The sequence below is a fragment of the Bos javanicus genome, chromosome 16 (genome assembly GCF_032452875.1).
Source record: "Bos javanicus breed banteng chromosome 16, ARS-OSU_banteng_1.0, whole genome shotgun sequence".
NCBI lineage: Eukaryota > Metazoa > Chordata > Mammalia > Artiodactyla > Bovidae > Bos > Bos javanicus.
This window is the reverse complement of record NC_083883.1, coordinates 23,903,811-23,929,001: the sequence shown is the minus strand read 5'-3', so window position 1 is coordinate 23,929,001 and position 25,191 is coordinate 23,903,811. Positions and strand designations below refer to the sequence as shown.

Below are 25,191 nucleotides of genomic sequence, written 5' to 3'. Positions count from 1 at the left end.
AATATATTTGTAAACCATGCACAAGCTTATCTGGGTGACCTTCTTGTAAGTAGCAGAGGCTGATGCTAATTCTGTGGTGTCTGGGAGTGGTGAGGTTTCGGTTCTTTGAGCCCAGGGGGAGAAAGAGAAGGTTTCCATTCTCCAGATAACTTCTTATCAGATGCAGAGTTGGAAGTACCCTGATAAATCTGCCTCTAAGCTAAACATCCGCTGAATTCTGTGCTCCCATGGGAAATTCCTCCCCTTGAGAACTTGGTCTTTTTATTTGCTTTTCAAACCTCAATTACTGAATGGTACAATTCCTGGAAGCATCTTGACAGCATGAATTGATTATGAAGATGGTGTAATTAGCACTAAAGTTCCGGTGCATTAGGTCATTAAGTTCTTCCTTGTGAAAGGAGTGGTTGGGACATTTGTTGAAAGGATGATGACATGAAAGAAACACCATTTCTCCTCAAATCTGCTAAGATCACCACAGTATTACCTCCAAGGGGCTTGCACAAGAGAGATGTTTTTTACAGATTGTTCTGAAGTCAGTGTTTCCACAAGTAGCCATTGATTATGGAGATGACCTTTCAACATGCTGCTTTATTTTTGTGGTTGTAATAATGTGGCAAGTCATTTGAAATGTGGGAGGCAAGGCACAGCCCTGTGATCAGAACACTGGGCAGACAAGAGGGAAGCAATTGTACTGGGTTCCAAACAGTGCACTGGCTTTCTGGGTGGTACTAGTGATAAAGAATCTGCCAATGCAGGAGATGCAAGAGTTGCAGGTTCAACCCCTGGGTCAGAAAGATCCCCTGGAGTGGGAAACGGCAACCCACTCCAGTATTCTTGCCTAGAAAATTCCATGGATGGGAGTCTGGCGGTCTACACTCCATGGAGTTGCAAAGAGTCAGACATGACTGAGCGCCTGAACACGTGAGCAACAAACGGTGCACATGTGGTCTCATTTCATCCTCACAATTACCGGTTAGATATCATGGCTCCTAAGGAAGCTGAGGCAGCAATAAATTAACTGAGTCACAGCAAGTGGAACGGACACTGAACTTGGAATATGAATCTCTCATTTCTTTGTAATGTAAGCTTGGGCAAGTTATTTAATCTCTAGCCTCTGTGTCTAATATCTTAGCTGAATAATAATAACAAAAAAGTGAAGTGAAAGCGTTAGTCACTGAGTCATGTCCGACTCTTTGTGACCCCATCTACTGCAGCCTGCCAGGCTCTTACATTCGTGTGGTAGTAAATAATTTATTAAAGTCTTTCATAGTCATTATGTCATTTATTCCCCACCACATGCCGGTTCAGTAGCTCGGGAGATGGTACAAAACAGCGGAAAATGCTTGAATTGTGTCGACTAAAAAAGAGGTACAACTTGAGAGTCATGAATTAAGTTTTATTTGGGGCAAAATGAGGACTGCAGCCTGGGAGGCAGCATCTCAGATAGCTCTGAGAGGCTGCTCCAAAGACGTAGTGGGGGAAAGTCAATATATAAGGTTTTGGTGAAGGGGGAGTTTAGTACCATGAAGCACTCATTTTACAAAAGGTTTTTGGTTAGTCATGAGGATCTGATGTCACCATGAAGGGATTTAGTCCTTCTCTAGATTTGAGGAGATGCAAGGCTTGAGATCATAAAATCTGTTCCTAAAAACATCCATCTAAAGACCTGTCCCATCAGATTCCCTGGAGCACAGAGAGCCTCACTCCACTTTGAATTCCCTCAGGGTTGTTGAAGGTCAGCAGCTTTAGCAGCATGGGGTTCAGTCTCTGTAGAGGCAGACGGCAAATGCCTTTGTTGGTCACTTTTTGGCAATGCCCTTGGTAAGTGCCAATTTGTAGTTGACAGCTGTGATGTGAGAGCGTCCTGAGTTCAAATCCTGATTCTGCCTTTAATCTGGTTTTTTTTTTTTTAAATTGAGGTGCATTTGATTTACAATATTGTATTAGTTTCTAATGTACAGCAAATTGATTCAGTTTTATATATAAATATTTTTCATATTCTTGTCCATTATGGTTTATTACAGGATACTACTGAATAAATTTCCCCATGGTATATACTAGAAACTTACTGTTTATTTTATATATGTGTGTGTGTATATATATATATATAGATATACATATGTATATATATAATATATATTAGCTTATATCTGCTAATTCCAAACCCTTAATTTATACTTCCTCCACTCTCTTTCCCCTTTGGTAACCATAAATTTGCTTCCTATGTCTAACATGCTTTTTTTCAGATTCAATCTCTTATTCAGTAAAATGGGTCTAATGTAATGCATATCTTGTGGCATTTTTGTGAGATCTGAAAGGAGCTTGGTAAAGCATTCTCAACGGAGGCATCATGCCTCTGGCATTCTAGCTCCATGACCTTGTGCGGCCATTGCCTGTCTGTTTCCTGTGTGCTAAGTCGCTTCAGTCATGTCCGACTCTTTGCAACACTATAGACTGTAACCCACCAGGTTCCACTGTCCATGGGATTCCCCAGGCAAGAATACTGGAGTGCGTTGCCATGCCCTCCTCCGGGGATCTTCCTGACCCAGGGATCAAGCCTGACTCTCTTATGTCTCCTGCGTTGCCAGGCAGGTTCTTTACCACTAGCACCACCTGGGAAGCCTGTCTGATTCATAGTCCCTGTTAATCATCCTTATTTCACAGGCACATGAGATGCTGCTGCTGACAGTGCTTTGTAATGTTATATAGCTAAAGAAATCTTTTTCCTAATATGGAATCTGGGGCATCAGGTTATGGATTCGGGGCTGTTTGTGTGAGGGCAGTGGGCCTGGATGTCAGTAGCTTTCAAAGTTGAGTCCTGTCTCATGCAGAGCTGAGCAAGCTTCACCTTTCACCAAGCTGTGTCCATTGTTCATCTCACTAGTGCAGTGCTTCTCTGCACCTGGGAACTGCCCAGACTTACTGTAAGGAATCTGTAAGTCGATACGCATAGATATTTTTCTAGCCAATGAACTTTAAGAGTGGGTTTCCTATAATTGCGCTCACCAAAGTTTTTGATGTTAAAATAGAAGCCCTATGATGAAAAATGTTATTGATACAAGCCATTGTGCTTGAGTGAGGAGTCTTTGTTGGTTAAGAATTGAGGCTTCAGTTCAGTTCAGTCGCTCAGTCATGTCTGACACTTTGCAACCCCATGAATTGCAGCACGCCAGGCCTCCCTGTCTATCACCAACTCCCGGAGTTTACCCAAACTCATGTCCATCAAGTCGGTGATGCCATCCAGCCATCTCATTCTTTGTCATCCCCTTCTCCTCCTGCCCCCAATCCCTCCCAGCATTAGGGTATTTTCCAATGAGTCAGTTCTTCACATGAGGTGGCCAAAGTATTGGAGTTTCAGCTTCAGCATCAGTCCTTCCAATGAACATCCAGGACTGATCTCCTTTAGGATGGACTGGTTGGATCTCCTTGCAGTCCAAGGGACTCTCAAGAGTCTTCTTCAATGCCACAGTTCAAAAGCATCGGGAGAAAATAATAGCAAATGAAGCAACTGACAAACAACTAATCTCAAAAATATACGAGCAACTCCTACAGCTCAATTCCAGAAAAATAAACAACCCAATCAAAAAATGGGCCAAAGAACTAAATAGACATTTCTCCAAAGAAGACATACAGGTGGCTAACGAACACATGAAAAGATGCTCCACATCACTCATTACCAGAGAAATGCAAATCAAAACCACAATGAGGTACCATTTCACGCCAGTCAGAATGGCTGCGATCCAAAAATCTACAAGCAATAAATGCTGGAGAGGGTGTGGAGAAAAGGGAACCCTTTTACACTGTTGGTGGGAATGCAAACTAGTACAGCCACTATGGAGAACAGTGTGGAGATTCCTTAAAAAACTGGAAATAGAACTGCCTTATGACCCAGCAATCCCACTACTGGGCATACACACAGAGGAAACCAGAATTGAAAGAGACACATGTACCCCAATGTTCATCGCAGCACTGTTTATAATAGCCAGGACATGGAAGCAACCTAGATGCCCATCAGCAGATGAATGGATAAGAAAGCTGTGGTACATATACACAATGGAGTATTACTCAGCCATTAAAAAGAATACATTTGAATCAGTTCTAATGAGGTGGATGAAACTGGAGCCTATTATACAGAGTGAAATAAACCAGAAAGAAACACCAATACAGTATACTAACACATATATATGTAATTTAGAAAGATGGTAACAATAACCCTGTATACGAGATAGCAAAAGAGACACTGATGTATAAGACAGTATTTTGGACTCTGGGGGAGAGGGAGAGGGAGAGGGTGGGATGATTTGGGAGAATGGCATTGAAACATGTGTAATATCATATATGAAACAAGTTGCCAGACCAGGTTCCATGCATGATACTGGATGCTTGGGGCTGGTGCACTGAGACGACCCAGAGGGATGGTATAGGGAGGGATGTGGGAGGGGGTTCAGGATGGGGAACACATGTACACCTGTGGTGGATTCATGTTGATGTATGGCAAAACCAATACAATATTGTAAAGTAATTAACCTCCAATTAAAATAAATACATTTATATTTTAAAAAAATTAAATAAAAAAAAAGCATCAATTCTTTGGTGCTCAGCTTTCTTCACAGTCCAACTCTTACATCCTTACATGACCACTGGAAAAACCATAGCCTTGACTAGACGGACCTTTGTTGGCAATGTCTCTGCTTTTTAATAAGCTATCTAGGTTGGTCATAACTTTCCTTCCAAGGAGTAAGCATCTTTTAATTTTACAGCTACAATCACCATCTGCAGTGATTTTGGAGCCCCCCAAAATGAAGTCTGACACTGTTTCCACCAAGAATTGAGGCTTAGTTACCTTTATATCCTAGGGCCTAGCATAATGTATTAGGAACTTAATAAATATTCAATATGGAGAAGGAAATGGTAACCCACTCCAGTACTCTTGCCTGGAAAATCCCATGGGAGGAGGAGCCTGGTAGGTTACAGTATATTCAATAACTAGCATGAATTAAACAGTGAATGATTTGCAGGGCAGAAATAGAGATGCTGATGTAGAGAATGGGCTTGTGGACACTGGGCGGGGACAGGAAGAAGAGGGTGGGATAAATTGAAAGAGAAGCATTGACATAAACACACTACTAAGTAGACGCTTGCTCCTTGGAAGGAAAGCTATGACCAACCTAGACAGCATGTTAAAAAGCAGAGACATTGCTTTGTCAACAAAGGCCCGTCTAGTTAAGGCTATGGTTTTTACAGTAGTCCTGTATGGTTCTGAGAATTGGACTATAAAGAAAGCTGAGCACAGAAGAATTGATGCTTTTGAACTGTGGTGTTGGAGAAGACTCTTAAGAGTCCTTTGGACTGCAAGGAGATCCAACCAGTCCATCTTAAAGGAGATCAATCCTGAGTGTTCATTGGAAGGACTGATGCTGAAGCTTAAACTCCAATACTTTGGCCACCTGATGTGAAGCGCTGACTCATTTGAAAAGACCCTGATGCTGGGAAAGACTGAAGGGGACTATGGAGGATAGATGGCTGGATGGCATCACTGACTCAATGGACATGAGTTTGAGTAAACTCTGGGAGTTGGTGATGGACAGGGAGGCCTGGTGTGCTGTGGTCCATGGGGTCACAAAGAGTTGGACATGACTGAGCAACTGAACTGAACTGAACTGGAATATAAAACAGATGACTAGTGGACAGCCACTGTATAGCACAGGGAGCTCAGCTGAGTGCTCTGTGATGACTTATAGGGGTGGGATGTGGGGGGATAGAACGAGGTCCAAGAAAGAGGGGACATATATGCATGTATAGCTGATTCACCTTGTTGTTCTGCAGAAACTAACACATTATAAGGCAATTATACTTCAACTGAAAAATAAATTTAAAAAAATTAAGAAAAAAAAATGAATGAATGTGGTTTTCTCATCAACAATGCTATAGCTCTGTTCCCCATTTTGGAAGCCTGTAGAGTTCAGGTGTGGCCAACCTGATCTCTGGCTTCTTTTGCCTTTTCATATGGGCTGATCTGCTTCTGTTTATGGGGCTCTTTGTTTGAAGAGTATCCTGCTCTCTTGGAGTCCTTTGTCTCATAGACTTTTTCCTTTACAGGATGATGATATCATCTGATAAACCAGTTCTTAAAAATTCCATCTCCTCCAAAATGGGAAATGAGCTCATCTTGGTTAAAGCTGTCTACCTGTTATAGTATCTCAATGCTATCCTGTCCCACCATTCCCTTTGTCTTTAGTGTTAAGAGGAAGAAGAAATGCGGCAGCCCCAAGTGATGCATGGGAAATATCTCAGAAGTTTTCATCACTTAACTTAGCTATTATCACCTCTCCTGGAAAAGAACCTTAGGCAAAATGTGAGAAAGTGGCCCCTTAAGTGGAAAACATGAAGAGAGGGGAAAAAATGAGATCAGAGCAAAATGAATATAGCACAAAACTCCAAAGTGATTCAACTTTCTAAAAAGTAAAGTGATGATAGCTACAGGGAGTGCTGTGATTGTGGGTTATTTTCTGAAACCCCAAACAAAGGATTTGGAAAACTGAAAAGCAAATCTGTCTCTTATGCTTCCCCAGAGACCTTGCAGGGAGAGCTAATGTCTGCAGCTATGTTGAGAAGGTCACCTATTAAACAAGAACCTTGTGTGCCGGATTCAGGTGGGGCTAGCATACAAGGTCATGGACACTCACGAGTCAAAATGTTCCCGAATGTGGAGTGTCTATAGCCAGTTAGACTCTGATTAAATTTCTTCTGCAATTAGAATAAAATCCTTCTCTCTAAAGACTCTAGAGACATAACCAAATACTAGACAGGAGTGTTCCAGTGGATCTGAAAATGATTCCATACATTTGAATGGCAGATCCATATATTCTAAGTCATGTTCTTAGAAGCAGATTTGTGTTATTCAAATGCTCACATGTTCTTTTCTGGGTGGGTGGCTGTGCAGGATATATGTGTGAAATTTGGATTTAAGCACATGGTCTAGGAACCCAGCACCAGGACTGGGTGACTCAGGCAGGATTCTAGGGGTAGAGACCAGGAATTTGATGGAATTTAGGAGATAACAGGACTTCCCTTGTGACTCAGATTGTAAAGAATATTCCTGCAGTGTAGGAGATCTGGGTTTGATTCCAGGGTCGGAAAGATCCCCTGGAGAAGGGAATGGCTACCCACTCCAGTATTCTTGCTAGGAGAATTCCATGGACAGAGGAGCCTGGTGGGCTACAGTCCATAGGGTCACAAAGAGTTGGACATGACTAAGTGATTAACACTTTCAGTAGCTAAGAACATGACTTTAGCATCAGATAAGCTTCCCTCGGTCACCTAACTATTTACACGGCAGAGGACAACTTAAGTAAACCTATTGCCTTACATAAGTAAGATGGAGATAATAATATCTACACCACAACATTGTGTAAGGATTAAATTAAATCAAGCATGTGAAAAGTATCTTGAACTGAACTTAACCAGGGTCAAGTGGTGGATGTTGTTATCATTATTCTCCAACTGGAGAGTCAGTGAAAGGGATATGGGCATATAGTGTGATAGGAAATGACCAAGAAACTGGTCTCTTGCTGCCTTGTATTCTCTTCTCATAGGGAACCATCTTCCCAGTGACCAATGCACTTGACTGTTGGAAATGGAGTTTAGGTTCAAAGGGGAACCCCAAATGTGTTGAAATAATGTACTTCAGCAACAAGATTTTATATTTTCTCTTCTATCATTGGTTTGAGTGATTTAAGTTTGGTGAGCTGCTTTAGGAAATTTATCATACTTTTTTTTTTTTTTGGCAAATGAATTCCAAGCTATAGACAACTGGAATACAACTTACTTGTGTGCTGGGGATTTTCAATACTGGGGGAAAGAATTTTAATTGTGTTGGAAGTCAGTACTCATTACTCCTGGTGAAATTAAGCAAATCCTTTAGAAAATTTCTAGTGCTCTGGCAATATGACTGGCAAGGAATCTCAGGGTTAGGGTTAGGGCTATGGGGCTTCAGACCAGTCAGCCTTTCTCTTTCTTTCTCCATCTCCACTTCTTTCTGTTTCCTGTCCCAGGATCTTAGGTATTTTTCTGGGTCAAGGAACCTACTTGGAAGGTGCGAACTTCCATTCAGGGCTACTGCTTTGATGCAGCCTTTTCAAAATGTTAATATACCAGTTTTAGTAAAGAGATATTTTACAGCATCCAGTTTGTCCCCACATAGATTAAGGCTGTAAGATTTCCCATTTCTACCATTGCCTGTTTTCTCCTCAGCTTTACCAGTAATAGGTATTATTGTTATTTTAGTTTTTCTCAGCTTGATCAATCTCAAGTGCTACTTTCCTGTCCTTGCTAATGAGTTTGTGCCTATCTCCACACATTTGATGGTTTTTTGAAATTGTTCTTCTCTGGAGAGTGTATGAATTTCATCCCACTGTTCCTGTAATTTTTCAGTAGGCTTGACATTTTCCTAGATGTTGGAAAGAGAAGCATTGAGTATAGAAGAAGAAGAATTAGAGACTGTGCACACATTTTTTGGGGTATCGAGTGCACAAATAAGGGATTGAAAGCACAATAGATGTGCTGCTTTAGATGGAGCACATCATTAATAAAAGGCAGAAAAGCTGAGTGTGTTGGTCCAGATGTCTGCAGGTGTTGGTAGAGATGGTAGTGTGAGTCTGTTGAAATATATTCTGATTTTTCAATTTTCTCACTGAAGTGGGAAATAAGATTGTCAGCTGAGCATAAGGCTGTGTGAGGAAGTATTAGAGGCTAAAGGAGAGAGAAGGGGAAATATGAGGAAGTGAGAGCACCCGGGAAATCTAGTATGATTACCAAGCAGCACTGAGGGGCTGCTTGAATTACAGTGACAAACGAGCTAGTGACCAAGTCAGAGTAGCTAGTTTGCAGAGTGTTTTTCATTAGTCATGCTCAGATACTGGATACGGGTAAGAGCATAAGAGTTGGAGTGTTGGATTTAGTCAGGGTTGTATTCTAAGAAAGTATTTGCAAAATCAGAGAAGGCAAGATTGTTGAAGGTGTGTGCAAGGACATGATTAAAATGATTGATCTTGGAGTAAAGCTGGGAGAGGGGTGAAGGCCAATGAAAAAATTGTATGACCAATGGATTAGTGATCCTGTTCTGGGGCATAATGGTAGGACATGAGTACCAAAGAGAATGAGCTAGAAAGATCAGAGGTGGTGGTCAGAGAGTGGGAACTATGACAAGGGATTTATGGAGGGTTTATAGGTATTGCCAGTATTGAATCACTCTTACATTTCTGGGATAAACCTTCCTTAGTCATAGTATATTATTCATTTGAAGATTGCTGTATTTCTATTTTATTCAGATATTTTGCTTTTATATTTAGAAGTGAGATTATTTTTATACACTTGATATGTTCCGATCTTAGAGATATCCTGATTTCATAAAGTGAATTGGGAAGCATAATTTCTATGGCTAGAGCAGTATAAATAGCATCAAAGTTACCTGTTCTGTAAAGATCAGATAAAGCTTAGCTGTTGACCGATCCATCCTGTGCCCTTGTCCATAGTAGATTTAAATTACCTTTACCATTCATTCTAGGCTATTATTCTATTCAAGTTTTCCTCACTTAAAAAAAATATTTTTATATTACAAGCAAATCATTTCTGTCTTAAGGATTTGAACATTTGTTGGCACAATTTTGTATGAAATGTTGTCTTATAATTCTTTTGATCTCTCCTGAATTTGTAATTTTTAATCCTTTTTCTCTCTCTCTTTTTTTTTTTTAAATGAAGTATAGTTGATTTACAGTATTTCATTAGTTTCAGGTGTACAACCTAATGATCCAATATTTTTATACACTGTACTCCATTTAAAGTTACTATAAAATATTGGCTGTGTTACCTGTGCTATACAATATATTCTTATTTTTATCCCTTTTCTCAATCCTAATCTTGTCTACTAATGCTATAATCAACTATACAATGGTATTCCTTATTTTATCTTGTTTTCCAAAAATAAACTGTTATATATCATGTCTATCAATTTTATTTCCTCATTCACTAGTAACATATTTTAGATTTATTAACTCACTCTTCCTATATGTTTTTAATTGATTTTAATGGTCTATTTTTAATTTGGTAATATGTGAACTGTGAACTTAGTTCTTCTGTTTTAAATCTGTTTTTAAATTTTGAAGGCATTTAAAGCTATGATTAAGCTTTTGTTTGGAGAAGGCAATGGCAACCCACTCCAGTACTCTTGCCTGGAAAATCCCATGGACGGAGGAGGCTGGTAGACTGCAGTCCATGGGGTCGCTAAGAGTCGGGCATGACTGAGCGACTTCACTTTCACTTTTCACTTTCATGCACTGGAGAAGGAAATGGCAACCCACTCCAGTGTTCTTGCCTGGAGAATCCCAGGGGTGGCGGAGCCTGGTGGGCTGCTGTCTCTGGGGTCGCACAGAGTTGGACACGACTGAAGTGACTTAGCAGCAGTAGCAGCAAGCTTTTGTTAAGAGCTGACTCACTAGAGAAGACTCTGATGCTAGGAAAGATTGAAGGCAGGAGAAGTGGATGACAGAGGATGAGATGGTTGGATGGCATTACCAACTCAAGGGACATGAGTTTGAGGAAGCTCTGGGAGATGGTGAAGGACAGGGAGGCCTGGTGTGTTGCAGTCCGTGGGTTCATAAAGAGTTGGACATGACTGAGCGACTGAACAATAACAACAATTATCATAGGATTTAATATGAATGGTACTCCTTTTCGAGAAGGCAATGGCACCCCACTCCAGTACTCTTGCCTGGAAAATCCAAGCAGCAGCAGCAGTACTCCTTTTCATTACTCTTCAGATAGTTTGTGAATTAGATTTCCCCTTTGAACAAATTATTATCTAGGTATTTGTAAATACACTTCTATATAATTAATTAATTAATTTTTTTTGCCATGCTGCGCAGCATTTACGGTCTTAGTTCCCCAGGGACTGAACACATGCCTCCTGCAGTGGAAGCTCAGAGTCTCAACCGCTGGACAACTGGATAAGTCCTTGGCATTAACTTTTTATTATTTGTAATTTTATTGTATTATTATCAGAAAATGTGGTCTGTAAAATTTCTATTATATTCAATTTTTTACACTTTTCTTTTCTGGTCAAATACATAATTTTCTTTTGCAAATGTCCCACAAATACATGGAATGAATATATGATCTTTATTCAAGGGATTTAAGATTCTACTGTACCTAAACCAAGTATTACTTAATTTGCTTAAGTTATTTATACCTTCATTAGTGGATAGGTTCAATTTTTATTAAAATCTCTTTCTATAATTGTATTTTAGTCAATTTTTTTTGTATTTCAAGCTTTATGTGTTTTCTATATTTAACTGCTATGTTATATGATGCATTTAAGTTTATCACTAGTTTATCTTCTTTATAAGTTGTACCTTTTATTCATATAATGTCCCACATTTGGTTTCATCATATCCTTGACATTTGATTGGCATTTTCTTGTGCTTTGCTTTATTGTCAACCATTCATTATCTTCTTTTTAAAAGTGCATTTCTTGTAAATGGAATATAGCTTTATTGTTGTTTAGGTTAATCTGTCTGTCTTTTTTAAATGGGAGAATTTAATCATTTTCTGCTGATTGTAGATACATATATCTGCTTTGTTCTCATATATTGTCTCACTTCTGGATGCTGAACACCCTTAGATGATATTCTACTCTGCAAGGTCACGGAGGCTCAGGTCTGGTTTTAGGTATTTTTGTTGTTCAGTTGCTCAGTTGTGTCTGACTCTTCACTGTCGTATGGACTACAGCACACCAGACTTCCCTGTCCTTTATTATCTCCTGGAGTTCGCTCAAACTCATGTCCATTGAGTCAATGATGCTGTCCAACCACCTCATCCTCTGTTGCCCACTTCTCCTCCTGCCCTCAATCTTTCCCAGCATCAGGGTCTTTTCCAGTGAGTTGGCTCTTCGCATCAGGTAGCTAAACTATTGGAGCTTCAGCATCAGTCCTTCCAATGAATATTCAGGGTTGATTTCCTTTAGGACTGACTGGTTTGATCTCCTTACTGTCCAAGTGGCTCTCAAGAGTCTTCTCCAGCACCAAAGTTCAAAAACATCAATTCTTCAGTGCTCAGCCTTCTTTATAGTCCAACTCTCACATCTGTACGTGACTACTGGAAAAACCATAGCTTTGACTATATAGACCTTTGTGGGTAAAGTAATGTCTCTGCTTTTTAATTGCTGTCTAGGTGTGTCATAGCTTTTCTTCCAAGGAGCAAGTGTCCTTTAATTTCATGGTTGCAGTCACTGTCCACAGTGATTTTGGAGCCCAAGAAAATAAAGTCTGTCACAATGGCTGCAGTTCTGCCAGTAGCAAGGAAGCTATTGAAGCATCATTTCTCCCCAATCTCCTTGCATTTTTCCGACTTTGGGGAAAAGAAATACTCAGTCCATCCCCTTAAGTCCCTTGTAGCTTTTTTTTTTTTTAAATTTTTAATTTTTTAAATTTATTTACTTTAATTGGAGGCTAATTACTTTACAATATTGTATTGATTTTGTCGTACATCAACATGAATCCGCCACGGGTGTACACATGTTCCCCATCCTGAATCCCCTTCCCACCTCCCCTCCTAGCTTTTTTTAATGCCAACTCTCAGAGAGAAATGCTGGTCTCAGTTCTCTCTGTTTAATTTTATGCAGAGCTCAAGGTTTCACCTGTACCTAGGTGATCATGGATCCCATGGCCTTTGTCTAAAGATATAGATATACATATATAGTGTAGTTGGGAATGGAGAGATTGGGAGATGATTTGAGGTTGCCATTTTTCTAACTTCTTTTCCATGACTCTGTCACCAATTTTTAAAAATTTTATTTTTTGAATTTTTATTGAAATATAGTTGATTTACAACATCGATAGTTTCAGGTATACAGCCAAATGGTTCAGTAATCTATATATATAATCTTTTAAAATATTTTTAAAAACATTCTTTTCTATAGTAGGTTATTACAAGATATTGAGTATAGTTCCCTGTGCTATACAGCAAGTAGGTCCTTGCAGGTCATCTATTTTATATATAGTAGTGTGTATATTTTAATCTGAAACTCTTAATTTATCCCTCCCCCTTTCTCCTTTGGTAACTATAAGTTTGTTTTCAATGTCTGTAAGTCTATTTCTGTTTTATAAATAAGTTCATTTGTATTATTTTTTTTAGATTTCACATAGAAGCAATATCATATGATATTTGTCTTTGTCTAACTTACTCCACTCAGTATGATAATCTCTGGGTCCATCCATGTTGTAGCAAATGGTACTTTTCATTATTTTTTTAAGGTTGAGTGATATTTCTTTGTATACGTATACCATATCTTTGTCCATTCCTCTGTTGATGGACACTTAGGTTACTTCCATTCTTGGCTATAGTAAATTAGCTATAGTAAATTTTGTATATTTCGTATACCACATCTTTGTCCATTCCTCTGTTGATGGATACTTAGGTTACTTCCATTCTTGGCTATAGTAAATTAGTGCTGCTACGAACATTGGGGTGAGTATATCTTTTTGAATTATGGTTTTCTCCAGCCGTATGTCCAGCAGTGAGATTGCAGAATCACACGGGAGCTCTATTTTTAGTTTTTAAAAATTTTTTATTGGAGTATAGTTGATTTAAAACGTTGTGTTAATTTCTGCTGTAGAGCAAAGTGAATCAGTTATTCTTACATCCCATCCACTCTTCTTTAGATTATTTTCCTATATAAGTCATTACAGAGGATTGAGAAGAGTTTCCTGTGCTATAGAGTAGGTCTTTATTGTTGTTAGTTTTTAGTCACTAAGTCGTGCCTGACTCTTTTGTGACCCCATGGACTGTAGCCTGCCAGACTCCTCTGTCCATGGGATTCTCCAGGCAAGAATACTGGAGTGGGTTGCCATGCCCTCCTTGAGGGGATTTTCCCAACCCAGGGATTGAACCCAGGTCTCCTGCATTAGCAGGTGGATTCTTTACCAGTAAACCACCAGGGAAGCCCCAGAGTAGGTCCTTTTTAGTTATCTATTTTATATATAGTAGTGTGTATGTTATTAGTTTTTTAAGGAACCTCCATACTGTTCTCCATAGGAGCTGTACCAACTCACAATCCTGCCAATGGTATTTATATGTCACTAATTTTTGTAATGACAAATTTCCCCTCAGTTTTGACATATTTGGGGCTTAGTTAAGCTTACCACACAATAGGGTTGCATTTTTAGAAAACTCTCAGTAATTTTCACTCCTCTATATGCTTTGGCTCATGTTTGCAAAAAGCATGTATCTGTAAATAGCCTCATAAGAATAATGAACATTAATCAAATGAGAAAGAGCAAGTGGTTTGTTTTTGTGCTCAAGCTGTTTGGCATTAGCTTTTAGAAAATGTTCTCCAACTACTTTATGCCTTCATAGTCTTTATACCATAATCTTTATACCAGTCTTTTACCAAAAGCTAAGGGGCAATGACAAAATGTTCTTCTTTGACTCGGGAATTTTTTTCTCTTTTTCCTATGTTTTGTAGGAATCCCAAGTACTTCTGCTCTGCTCAGTCACTTCAGTCATGTCCGACTCTGTGCAACCCCATAGAGGGCAGCCTACCAGGCTCCCCGGTCCCTGGGATTCTCCAGGCAAGAACACTGGAGTGGGTTGCCATTTCCTTCTCCAATGCATGAAAGTGAAAAGTGAAGGTGAAGTCACTCAGTACTTCTACTCTGAGCCTATTCCTGCAGAGACTATGACAATGATTTTTTAAAGTTTAAGTATAGTTGATTTACAATATTATTACTATAATCATTTCAGGTATACAACATGGTTATTCAGTATTTTTACAGATTATACTCAATATAAAATTATTATAAAATATTGACTATATTCTCTATGCTATACATTATAGCCTTGTAACTTGTTACAGTTTATTTAAAATTATGCATCAGGATCACCTGTGGAACTTTAAAGCTATCACTGTTGTATTGATTTTAACTCAGTGCCTGTAGAGTTCAAAGTTTTTCTTTGCAGGCTCTTAGATGACTGGTATATTCCCAGGGTGTAAGCGTCTCATTATTGCTATTCTTTTTTTCTCTTTCTTATCCCCCTGCTCCCTGATCATTGACTTTCATTATCAGTATATTCCAAAGCCTTAACATTTTTTTAAAAAAGAGACCTCCCTGATCTATGAACATACATTGACTTCCCACAGCTACTGTGGTTACTTGTTCTCTAAGATGTGGGCTCAGCTGTGAACGCAGACTTTCACTGCGTTGTTGCTAAAAATTGGAGCTAGCGTGAAAGCGGAATGTTTTGTGCAATAAAGTTCCTTTTAAAGCTGTGTCAGATGGTTTCTACCTGTGGCTTTATGTCCATCCACTCCTCTTCTTTCCTCTTCTCTGTCCCAGGAGGCTGACCTAAGTGGACTACAGCAATAGGCTCCCTTGCTTGATTGGGTTGGGTCCGTAGGAGCCATGATCAGAGAATGAGTTTGGTGTATTCACTCCTCTGGATTCCTCTTTGTGAGAACTTGGAACTGACTGACTGTGACCTCAGTGAAAGTCTCTGCTCCTTTTTACATGGTTTTCTTTGCATGGTATTTTCTCTCCAGGTTCCAGTATCCTCTTCTTCCTTTCTTTCCTCTAGCCTAGGAATAGTGAGGGTTACATGGCAACCTTGTTCTTCCCTGTACCTCACCTATGTCTTTGCAAATAGCACCCATTGTATTGGGTTGGCCAAAAAGTTTGTTTGGGTTTTTCCATAAGATGTTACAGAAAACCTGACCAAACTTTTGGGCCAGGCCAGTGATTCAGCCTTCTTTACACTGCCCCATCTCGAGTGTGTCATCTGTTTCCCGACTGGTCCTCACTATTCCCCACAGTAACAATGAGTCTGATCTCCTTAGAGCTTGGTGATCAAGGCAAAATCAGGCCATTTCTAGGATAGTAGATAGTAGATGCCTGGTATGTTGCCCAGACCTCCTCACTCAAGACTTATGTACTCATTCCTCCAGCTGTCAAGGGTGTTGGTGGATGAGTTCCCTGCTGGTGACTGTCCTCTGCTGAAGAGAGCTTCCACCATCAATATTATACTCCGTTCCTGGAGTCAGCCTGGATCCAGTGATTGGTCTGATACAATGTAGAGTAAAAAGACATAACTCTTACCCAATTTGGAATGTCTTTTTATGGCGCTTCCAGCTCCAGAGCTCTCTATAGATTGACTGAGGCCTTTGTTGTAACTGTATCACAGCTCGCCTTCTCCCTCTGCCCAGTCTGCTTCCTTCTCTGTCCGACAGGAGTTCATTCTGAGCATTCTGACCCGTTAGCCTGCTGCACGCAAATCTCTGAGTCAGAATCTGATTCCCAGGGAGTCCAGCCTGTGACAGTATTCTATCTGTCCTCCCTTCCCCCACAACTGTCCCCTTTATAGGTCTCCATCTTGTCCCATTGCTCACCTGGGGGACCTTGCTCTGAAAGCAGTTTTAACATAAATGAAGGAGCGATAGATACAAGTGTGATCGTTAACTAATGGTGGTGATTCTGGGCATGAGATATGTGGAAGGCTGGGCGAGGTGGGCCTTTTAGGCTCTCTCAAATCTAGAGACATATGATTGGTGTGGAAAGAAGAAGGGAAAGGGATGAGAAAGATAAAGGAAAATAGAAAGAGATAGTGGAGATATTTTTGAAGGATAAACTATAAAGATGGATTCAAGCTATTGAACTAAAGTTGATTGTGTACAGGCCTATCACCTTCTGAGATGTCCAATCCAGATTTGCAGAACTGCCCTTGGCTGTGAATGAGACACAGGAGAAGTAAGGGTAAATTTCATTTTCAAACTAAAAATTTGGTTTCTTCCTGGAGAATGCATACTGGAAAACAAAGTTGTCTCTTCCATAAATAGCTTATGGAGACCTCTTGGAGAAAATAGTATACTTTGCCCTTTTAAAGTATTAAGCAGAAAAAAAAAAAAAAAAGAGTGCAATTTTTCATTGTAAAAGGACTCAGAATAGATCACAAAAGGGGCCTCCAATCCAACCCTAGCTCAGTTCGGTTGGATTATCAAGTTTATGAGCAAACCACCAATTTGTCACCAAGAGCGGTTGGTGGCATAGGGTTCTTTCAGCCTGCTGGATATTCTTGGAGGGCAGACAGAGTCCCTAATTCACTGCCTGCTTGAGAAAGCTTTGAAGTCCTTGCCCAAAGATAAAATTCTCCTAGAGACTGTTCTGATGAGATTGCCTCCCACACAGGAGAATGAAGTTTGGCCTAAAAGTGATTTAAGCTGCAGTGTGGGCTTGATTAAGAAAAGCACCTAGTTTATTTCCAGTCAGATTTAATAAACAGCAGTATGCTGTGGCTCTGATTAAAAGCCTGCAAAGCACAAAGTGTTGTTGAAATCTACAAGTGCATGGTGAGGACTGCTTCCTGCAGGTGCTGGGAGGGAGCATTTGGTGTATTTCCCTTCTTCAATTGCCCTTTCTGACTGCATCTGATTGCTATAGTCTACATACTCTAAATACTACAAAACTTGCTTGACTTGCTTGACAGCAATTTAGGAGGGCTTGAGTTTTTTTTTTTTCCTTAATTGATTTTTCAATGGAAGGAATGCAGTCATCTCAAGTATAGTTAATGGGTTGATATGACTTTAACCATTTTATGGACTCAGTTTTCTTTATAAGAAAGTTTTCTTTCTTTATAAAGAAAGCTGAATGCTGAAGAATTGATGCTTTTGAACTGTGGTGTTAGAGAAGACGCTTGAGAGTCCCTTGGACTGCAAGGAGACTCAACCAGTCAATCCTAATGGAAATCAGTCCTGAATATTCATTGGAAGGACTGATGTTGAAGCTGAAACTCCAGTACTTTGGCCACCTGATGGGAAGAACTGACTCATTTGAAAAGACCCTGATGCTGGGAAAGATTGAAGGTGGGAGGAGAAGGGGACGACAGAGGATGAGATGGTTGGATGGCATCACTGACTCGACGGACATGAGTTTAAGTAAGCTCCGGGAGTTGGTGATGGACAGGGAAGCCTGGTGTGCAGCAGTCCATGGGGTCGCAAAGAGATGGACATGACTGAATGACTGAACTGAACTGAACTGAACTGATGGCCTCAGTACTTGATTGATTGATTTGTTTTTAGTTGTGTACTTCTACTATATTGCTTCCTACTGCAAAATTTTAAAACTTGGCTGAATATTTTATTAATCACAATAATTATGTATACTCATAATTAATTGTTTATTTAATGTTTTTCTTCCGTACCAGATTATTGGCTGTAATAATTAATCTGGTGTCAGTTCCTAGCAGTACCAGCCCATAATGTGCTACAAAAATATTTTTTGAATGAAGGACTGAATGTTTTCGTAAGCATTTTCTAAATCTTGATGTTCATAACATACTCTTTTAGATAGTTTTTGGGTAAATATTACTGCTTTCTGAATTTTACAGATGAGGGCACTGAAACTTAAAGTGGTAAGTGACATTCTTATGGTCACAAAGCCACTAAGAAGTAAAGTGTGCTTCTTGGACTAACAGCAACAGTGTCACGTGGGAACTGGTAAGAAATGTAAATTCTCAGGCTCTGCCTCAGACATACTGAATCTGAAACTCTTCAGGTGGGGTCCAGAAAATTTTAAGAATTGCTCCAGGTGATTTTGATGCATGCTCAGGTTAGAGAAGCACTGCTGTGATGGTTGAACTTTCACTGTATCCTCTTAATCTAAATTCTATATTGTTTCTGTTTTACCATTTGGCTCTCTAGTACTGCTTCACTATGAAGAGGAAGATATTTGCTGATAGTATCATGCCAACTTGAGTCTCTTAGAGGAAGAGGAACACTAGAATTAGTGATTGTTCTCCTTTAAATGTTTGATGAAATTCTCAAATGAGACCATCTGAGCCAGGAAATTTCATTTTTGGAAGATTTTAAGTTAGACATTCAATTTTCTTCTTAGTTTGAGAGCTGTTCATATAATCTATATTAATCAGGCTAAGTTGTGATAGTTTGCATTTTTTGAGAATTGGTCAATTTTGACAAATTTATGTGTGTATAGTTGTTCATGCTAGGTTGCTTCAGTCGTATCTGACTCTTTGCAACCCTATGGACTGTAGCCCACCAGGCTCCTCTGTCCATGAAATTTTCCAGACGAGAATACTGCAGTGGGTTACCATTTCCTTCTCCAGGGGATCTTCCCAACCCAGGGATCAAACCTGTGTCTCTTATGTCTCCTACATTGGCAGGAGGGTTCTTTACCGCTAGCGCCACCTGGGAAGCCCCAGAGTTGTTCACAGTATTCTCCTATTATTCTTCAGTTGTTCTCAAGATTTATAGTGATATGTTCTGCTTCATTCCTGAGTTTGATAATTTGTGTTTTCTCTTTTCTATCTTGCTAGACATTTGTCAATTTTATTGACATTTTCAAAGAACCAGGTCTTTGTTTCAATTTTTTTTCTCTTTTGTTTTTCTGGTTTCAACTTAATTGATTTCTGCTCCAGTTTTTATCATTTCATTTCTTCTGCTTGCTTTGGGTTGACTTTGCTCTCCTTTTTCTAGCTTCTTGAGATAGGAGCTAAGAGTATTGATTTGAAACTTTCTCTTGTTTTAAACGTGTGCATTTAATGATATAAATTTGCACAGCACTGCTTTAGCTGTGTCCCAAACATTTTGATATGCTCTATTTTCATTTTCATTTGGATAATTGTACATATTTTAAAATTTGCTTTGATACTTCCTCTCTGACCCATAGATTATTTGGAAGAGTGCTGTTTGGTTTTGAATTGTTTGGATATTTTATTATCTTTTTTTCATTGATTTCTAGGTTGATTCTGTTGTGGTTGGAGGACACATTGTACTTCAATTCTTTTAGATTTGTTGAGGCTTGTTTTGTGGCCCAGGATATGGTCTATTTTGGTTTCCTGGGTGCTCAAAAGAATGCATATTTTGATGTTGTTGGATGGAATATTCTATAAATGTCAGATCCTGTTGGTTGATGGTATATTAGTCTGCTACAGCTGCCACAACAAAACACCACAGGCTAGGTGGTTTAAACAATAAACATTTATTTTCTCCTCAGTTCTGGAGCATGGAAGTCCAAGTTCAAGGTGCTTGCAGATTTGGTTTCTCCTGACACCACTCTCCCTGGTTTGAAGATGGCTGCTTTCTCACTGTGTCTTCACAAAGTCTTTTCTATATGAGCATGCATCCCTGGTGTCTCTTTCTCTGTATGTCCAGATGTATTCTTTTTATAAGGATACTAGTCAAATTGGAGTACAGCCTACCCTAATGGCTTCATTTAAACATAATTTATGTAAAGGTTCTATCTTCAAATATGGCCCCAGCCAAAGTACTGTGGGTTAGAGCTTCAACATATGAATTTGCGGAGCACACAATTCAGGCCATAATTGGTGGTATTGCCAAGTTCTTATATTGTCTTGATGATTTTCTGTCTAGTTGTTCTATCAATTGTTGAGAAGTGAGTGTTGACATATCCAACTGTAATTGTCAATTTGCCTCTTTTTCCTTTTAGTTCTATCCATTTTTACCTCACATGTTTTGAGGCTGTGTTTTTCAGTGCAGACACATTTAGGATTGCTATGCCTTCTTAGCGTGTTTACTCTTTTTTAAAATTTAAGGTGCCTCAATGCCTCTAGTAATTTTCTTACTTTATATGATAATATATGATAAAAAAAAATATAGCACATAGACAACCTGTGGTTGCTATTCAACCATGACCTGAAAAATGGAGTTTCATCTTTATCTGACCTTTCCCAGTAAAATTTATTTCCATAACATCTGCTACATGATCTATGATTAAACCGTTTCTCATTCTTATACAAATCACATTAATTAATAGAAATCTCTTTTAGCATCAGTAATATGCATGTCAGAATTTCACTCACTTATCAATGATGTGAGTGATTTCTTTGTTGCATCAGATACTTTTCAAATACTGAAACAGTAATGCCTCCCTATTTTGTGTGCCTTAGAATATACAGCTACAGATACAATACACTTTTAAAAAATGTTTCATCTGCCATGTTAACATTTTCTTCATCTCTTTCTTAAACTTAGACAATCAATAAAACAATAAATTAAACCTAGGTTTTTTAGCTTTTGCTGATTTCCATGGTGCAGATATTCCCGAGATGGCTGATTTCTAGTTATTAACATGAGGCTCCTGAAAGAGGAATTGGGAAGAGATTATCAGTAACCCACCATTTATAGAACAATTGTCCCTCTGTAACCATGGGAATGGGTACCAAAATCCATATATGCTCAAGTTCCTTAAATAAAATAGTACAGTATTTGTATATAACCTACATATATCCTCCTGTATACTTTAAATCATCTCTAGATTACTTATAATACCTAATCCAATGTAAATGATATGTAAATAGTTGTAAATATGATGTAAATGCTAGGCATATAGTTACTAGCACATGGAAAACTCCAGTTTTGCTTTTTAGAACTTCCTATAATTTTTTTTCCAAATATTTTTGAATAATTGGTTGAAACTGTGGGTGTGGAACTAGAGGATACGAAAGGCCAGCTGTATTTTCACACAAATACAGTAGATGTACATGCTGTTGCTGCTGCTAAGTCACTTCAGTCATGTCTGACTCTGTGCGACCCCATAAACGGCAGCCCCCCAGGCTCCGCCGTCCCTGGGATTCTCTAGGCAAGAACACTGGAATGGGTTGCCATTTCCTTCTCCAATGCATAAAAGTAAAAAGTGAAAGTGAAGTCGCTCAGTCATGTCTGACTCTTAGTGACCCCATGGACTGCAGCCTACCAATGTCCATGGATTTTCCAGGCAAGAGTACTGGAGTGGGGTGCCATCGCCTTCTCCGATAGATGTACATACAGGAGAATAAATTTTTGTAAAATGCCATAAGGTAATTAGGAAGTGAGAATTTTGAGTATTTTTTAAGCTTTTCTTTTTCAGTGTAATTCACTTAATTTTAATTTCTAATAATGGCTATGTTTAACACTGGTTCTCAAAATCCTTGAAACTTTAACAAGGCACTCTTTGTGAGCTTGTGTGTGCCAGCTGCTTCACACCACTGTTTATGTTACTATCAGAGAAAGAGTTGAAGGTGATCAGAATATGTGATGCCAAACTATGTTACTTTGGCATAAAGATTATTTTGAGATGAAAATAATTGAGAAAAAGCAGGTACAGGAAGAGCTCTCTACTCTCCCCTCATTACCTAGCAGCATGGCATAAATTTATGACAGTGTCTCTAAGCTCCCATACCGGGAAGAGGAGAACAGTCTATCATTGCAGTCAGAGATGGCACTGATTTCAGCCTGCATAAACAGAGCTTACAGAATGATCCTTATCAAGCATGAGCTCCCCCCTATAAATAGAAGCCCAAACCCCCTTTCTTTTGTCCAGCTGCATACCCACAATTTGTAGCCCTTTGTTAAAATGGTATATAAGCTTCTGGGTCTAACTGCTTCTTTGGGTCTTTCTTTTCTTTTTTTTTCTGTTAAGCCCTTGTGCAGGTAAAATTAAAAAAATATTAATATTTATATGCTTTTTTCCTCATTATCTGTATTTTGCAGTTTAATTTTGAGGTCCATGTTATAGAACCTAAGAGGATAGAGGAAAAGTTTTTCCTTCTCTATAGTTCACTGTGGGTAATTCTGGCTTATAAGAGGGTTTCAATTTTCTAAAGTCAAATTCTGAAGAATAAAAAAGACTACTACATTTTCTACTATTAATGTTTAATTACTCCTTCCCTTATAGCCTCTGAGTAAGTCTGGCATTGGGTGCATGCAGTTTCTTATCCTTCACGCTTCTTACTCTTTACATCTTTTATTCTTTGTGAGTGTTTATTTCTGAAATAATGAGCTTTGTAATGGTCCCTTCAGTGGTGAGAGATGATGATGGCGTCAGAGAAGAGAACTTTCCCTGGGAACAAAAGCCTTCTTATTGTTGCCATCCCTGATTGCAGTGATGAAGGCCTGTTGGAACCTGTGCACTTTAACCTTTTGAAAGGGCAGAAGTATGTTTCTTTGGTTTTCTTTAGGCAGTGGGGTGTTCCTTTTGATATCCTGAAATGCCAAGGCAGAGGCTGCCCACTCCATGGGAAACATTTAATTAAGTTTTTTGAATCTTTTCTATCAACAATACTTGTCCTGAGCTGGACTGCTCCCTTCTGTCATAAAGTTATCTTGAAGTCACTTTCTAAGAGAAGGAGACCAATCTGTTATTAGCATTCTTTGCCCCTTGATGCCTTCTTAAAGGGGTAGACTCTCGGGAGCAGATACAAGTTTGTTGTTGTTGTTCAGTCGCTCAGTCGTGTCTGACTTCCCTATTCTTCACCATCTCCTATGGGTTTCCCTGGTGGCTCAGACGGTGAAGTATCTGTCTGCAATGCAGGAGACCCGGGTTCGATCCCTGGGTTGGGAAGATCCCCTGGAGAAGGAAATGGCAGCCCACTCCAATATTCTTGCCTGGAAAATCCCATGGATGGCGGAATCTGGTGGGCTACTGTCCATGGGGTCGCAAAGGGTCAGACACGACTGGGCGACTTCACTTCACTTCAGAGTTCGCTTGAACTCATGTCCATTGTGTTGATGATGCCATGCAACCATCTCATCCTCTGTTGCCTCCTTCTCCTCCTGCCTTCATTCTTTCCCAGCATCAGGGTCTTTTCCAGTGAGTCGGCTCTTTGCATTAGGTGGCCAAAGTGTTGGAGTTTCAGCTTCAGCATCAGTTCTCCCAATGAATATTCAGGGTTGATTTCCTTTAGGACTGACTGGTTTGATCTCCTTGCTGTCCAAGGGACTCTGAAGAGTCTTATCCAGCACCAGAGTTCAAAAGCATCCATTCTTCAGTGCTCAGCCTTCTTTATGGTCCAACTCTCACATTCAAACATGACTACTGGAAAAACCATAGATTTGACTAAACAGGCTTTGTTGGCAAAGTAATGTCTCTGCTTTTTAATATGCTGTCTAGGTTCTCATAGCTTTTCTTCCAAGGAGCAAGCATCTTTTAATTGCAGTTGCAAGTATTGAACAATAATCAGTATCAAGACTGCAAAGAATAAAGATCTTGATTTGTGGTCTTAAGAATTGCAATTTGGGAGACAAAGATTAGGCTGAAACCAAAAGACTGTTCCAAGGAGGAGAAAGCATCAAAGGCTTAAAAGGCACAGGGTTGTTAAAGTTGCCAAATGAGAATTGTGACTGACTCTGATGCAAGTCTGGAAATATTTGTCCTTAACGAATCATGAATTGTTTTAACGCGGTGGTTTGATATGTAGACAGATTGTTATAAGTTATTTTAGAGTAAGAAGCTGATAAATATATTGAGCTTCTGGCAGATGTTTTGGATGCCTTCATTAGGACAATAAGTGGTCGATGGTCAGATTCCACCTGGGCTGGGACATGCCTAAGTCACACTTCCTCAGTGGTCTCCTGGCTTCATTTCATAGAGCTCACGTGGGGATATAAACTCCATTTTGCTTTTCTTTTAACACAAGACAACCCCCTTCTCCTATTGCTACTGATCACATCTGTGAATGATATGGTAGTATTCTATTGGAAATTTGCTTTGTAAGTACAGATATTTCCATTCTGACAGCAAAATTTGTCTGTCTGACCCCACTGTGATAGGCAAAGAAGGTTAATAAGAATGTATGGGAAAAAAAGATAGCAGTTAGGAGTGATATGGTGAGGACTAGGAACATTTTTTTCCTGACAAAGAAAACAAGCACTATACAGCTTTTTTCTTTATGCTGTGTTGAAATTATGGTAATTCAGTGAAGGTGTTTAGCTGTTTTTCACACATCAATGACAAGAAAACAGCCTCAGGATATTTCTTTGATTCTTTTTGATCTTAAAAAGGAACACAACTTAGAAGTGATGGAAAAAACAGACCTAATTGTGAGAATCCATAAATTCTATTTTTTTTTCCCTTTCATTTGAAAGGAAAGATGTCAGCTGTCTAGAAAGCAGTTTGATGAGTTTTCCCTTGCCTATCTCCCATGGATATTGTCCTGTTGTTTTAGAACTGAAAGTCTTTCCCTGTGGCTCAGCAGTAAAGACTCTGCCTGCAATGCAGGAGTCACAGGAGATGCAGGTTCAACCCCTGTCTCACTAAGATCCCCTGGAGAGGGAAATTGCAACCCACTCCAGTATTCTTGCCTGGAAAATCCCATGGACAGAAGAGTCTGGTGGTCTGCAGTCCATAACACCCT

At 39.4% G+C, this 25,191-nt stretch overlaps 1 long non-coding RNA gene across 1 annotated transcript; it reads right to left on the bottom strand.

The window, feature by feature from the left end:
- Positions 1-1,375: 1,375 nt before the first annotated feature.
- LOC133227410 (uncharacterized) lies at positions 1,376-15,503 on the bottom strand. Its single transcript, XR_009729809.1, has 2 exons — positions 15,340-15,503; positions 1,376-1,894 (listed from the first exon to the last, which is right to left on the bottom strand). It is a non-coding gene; the product is annotated as an uncharacterized LOC133227410 (long non-coding RNA).
- Positions 15,504-25,191: the final 9,688 nt, after the last annotated feature.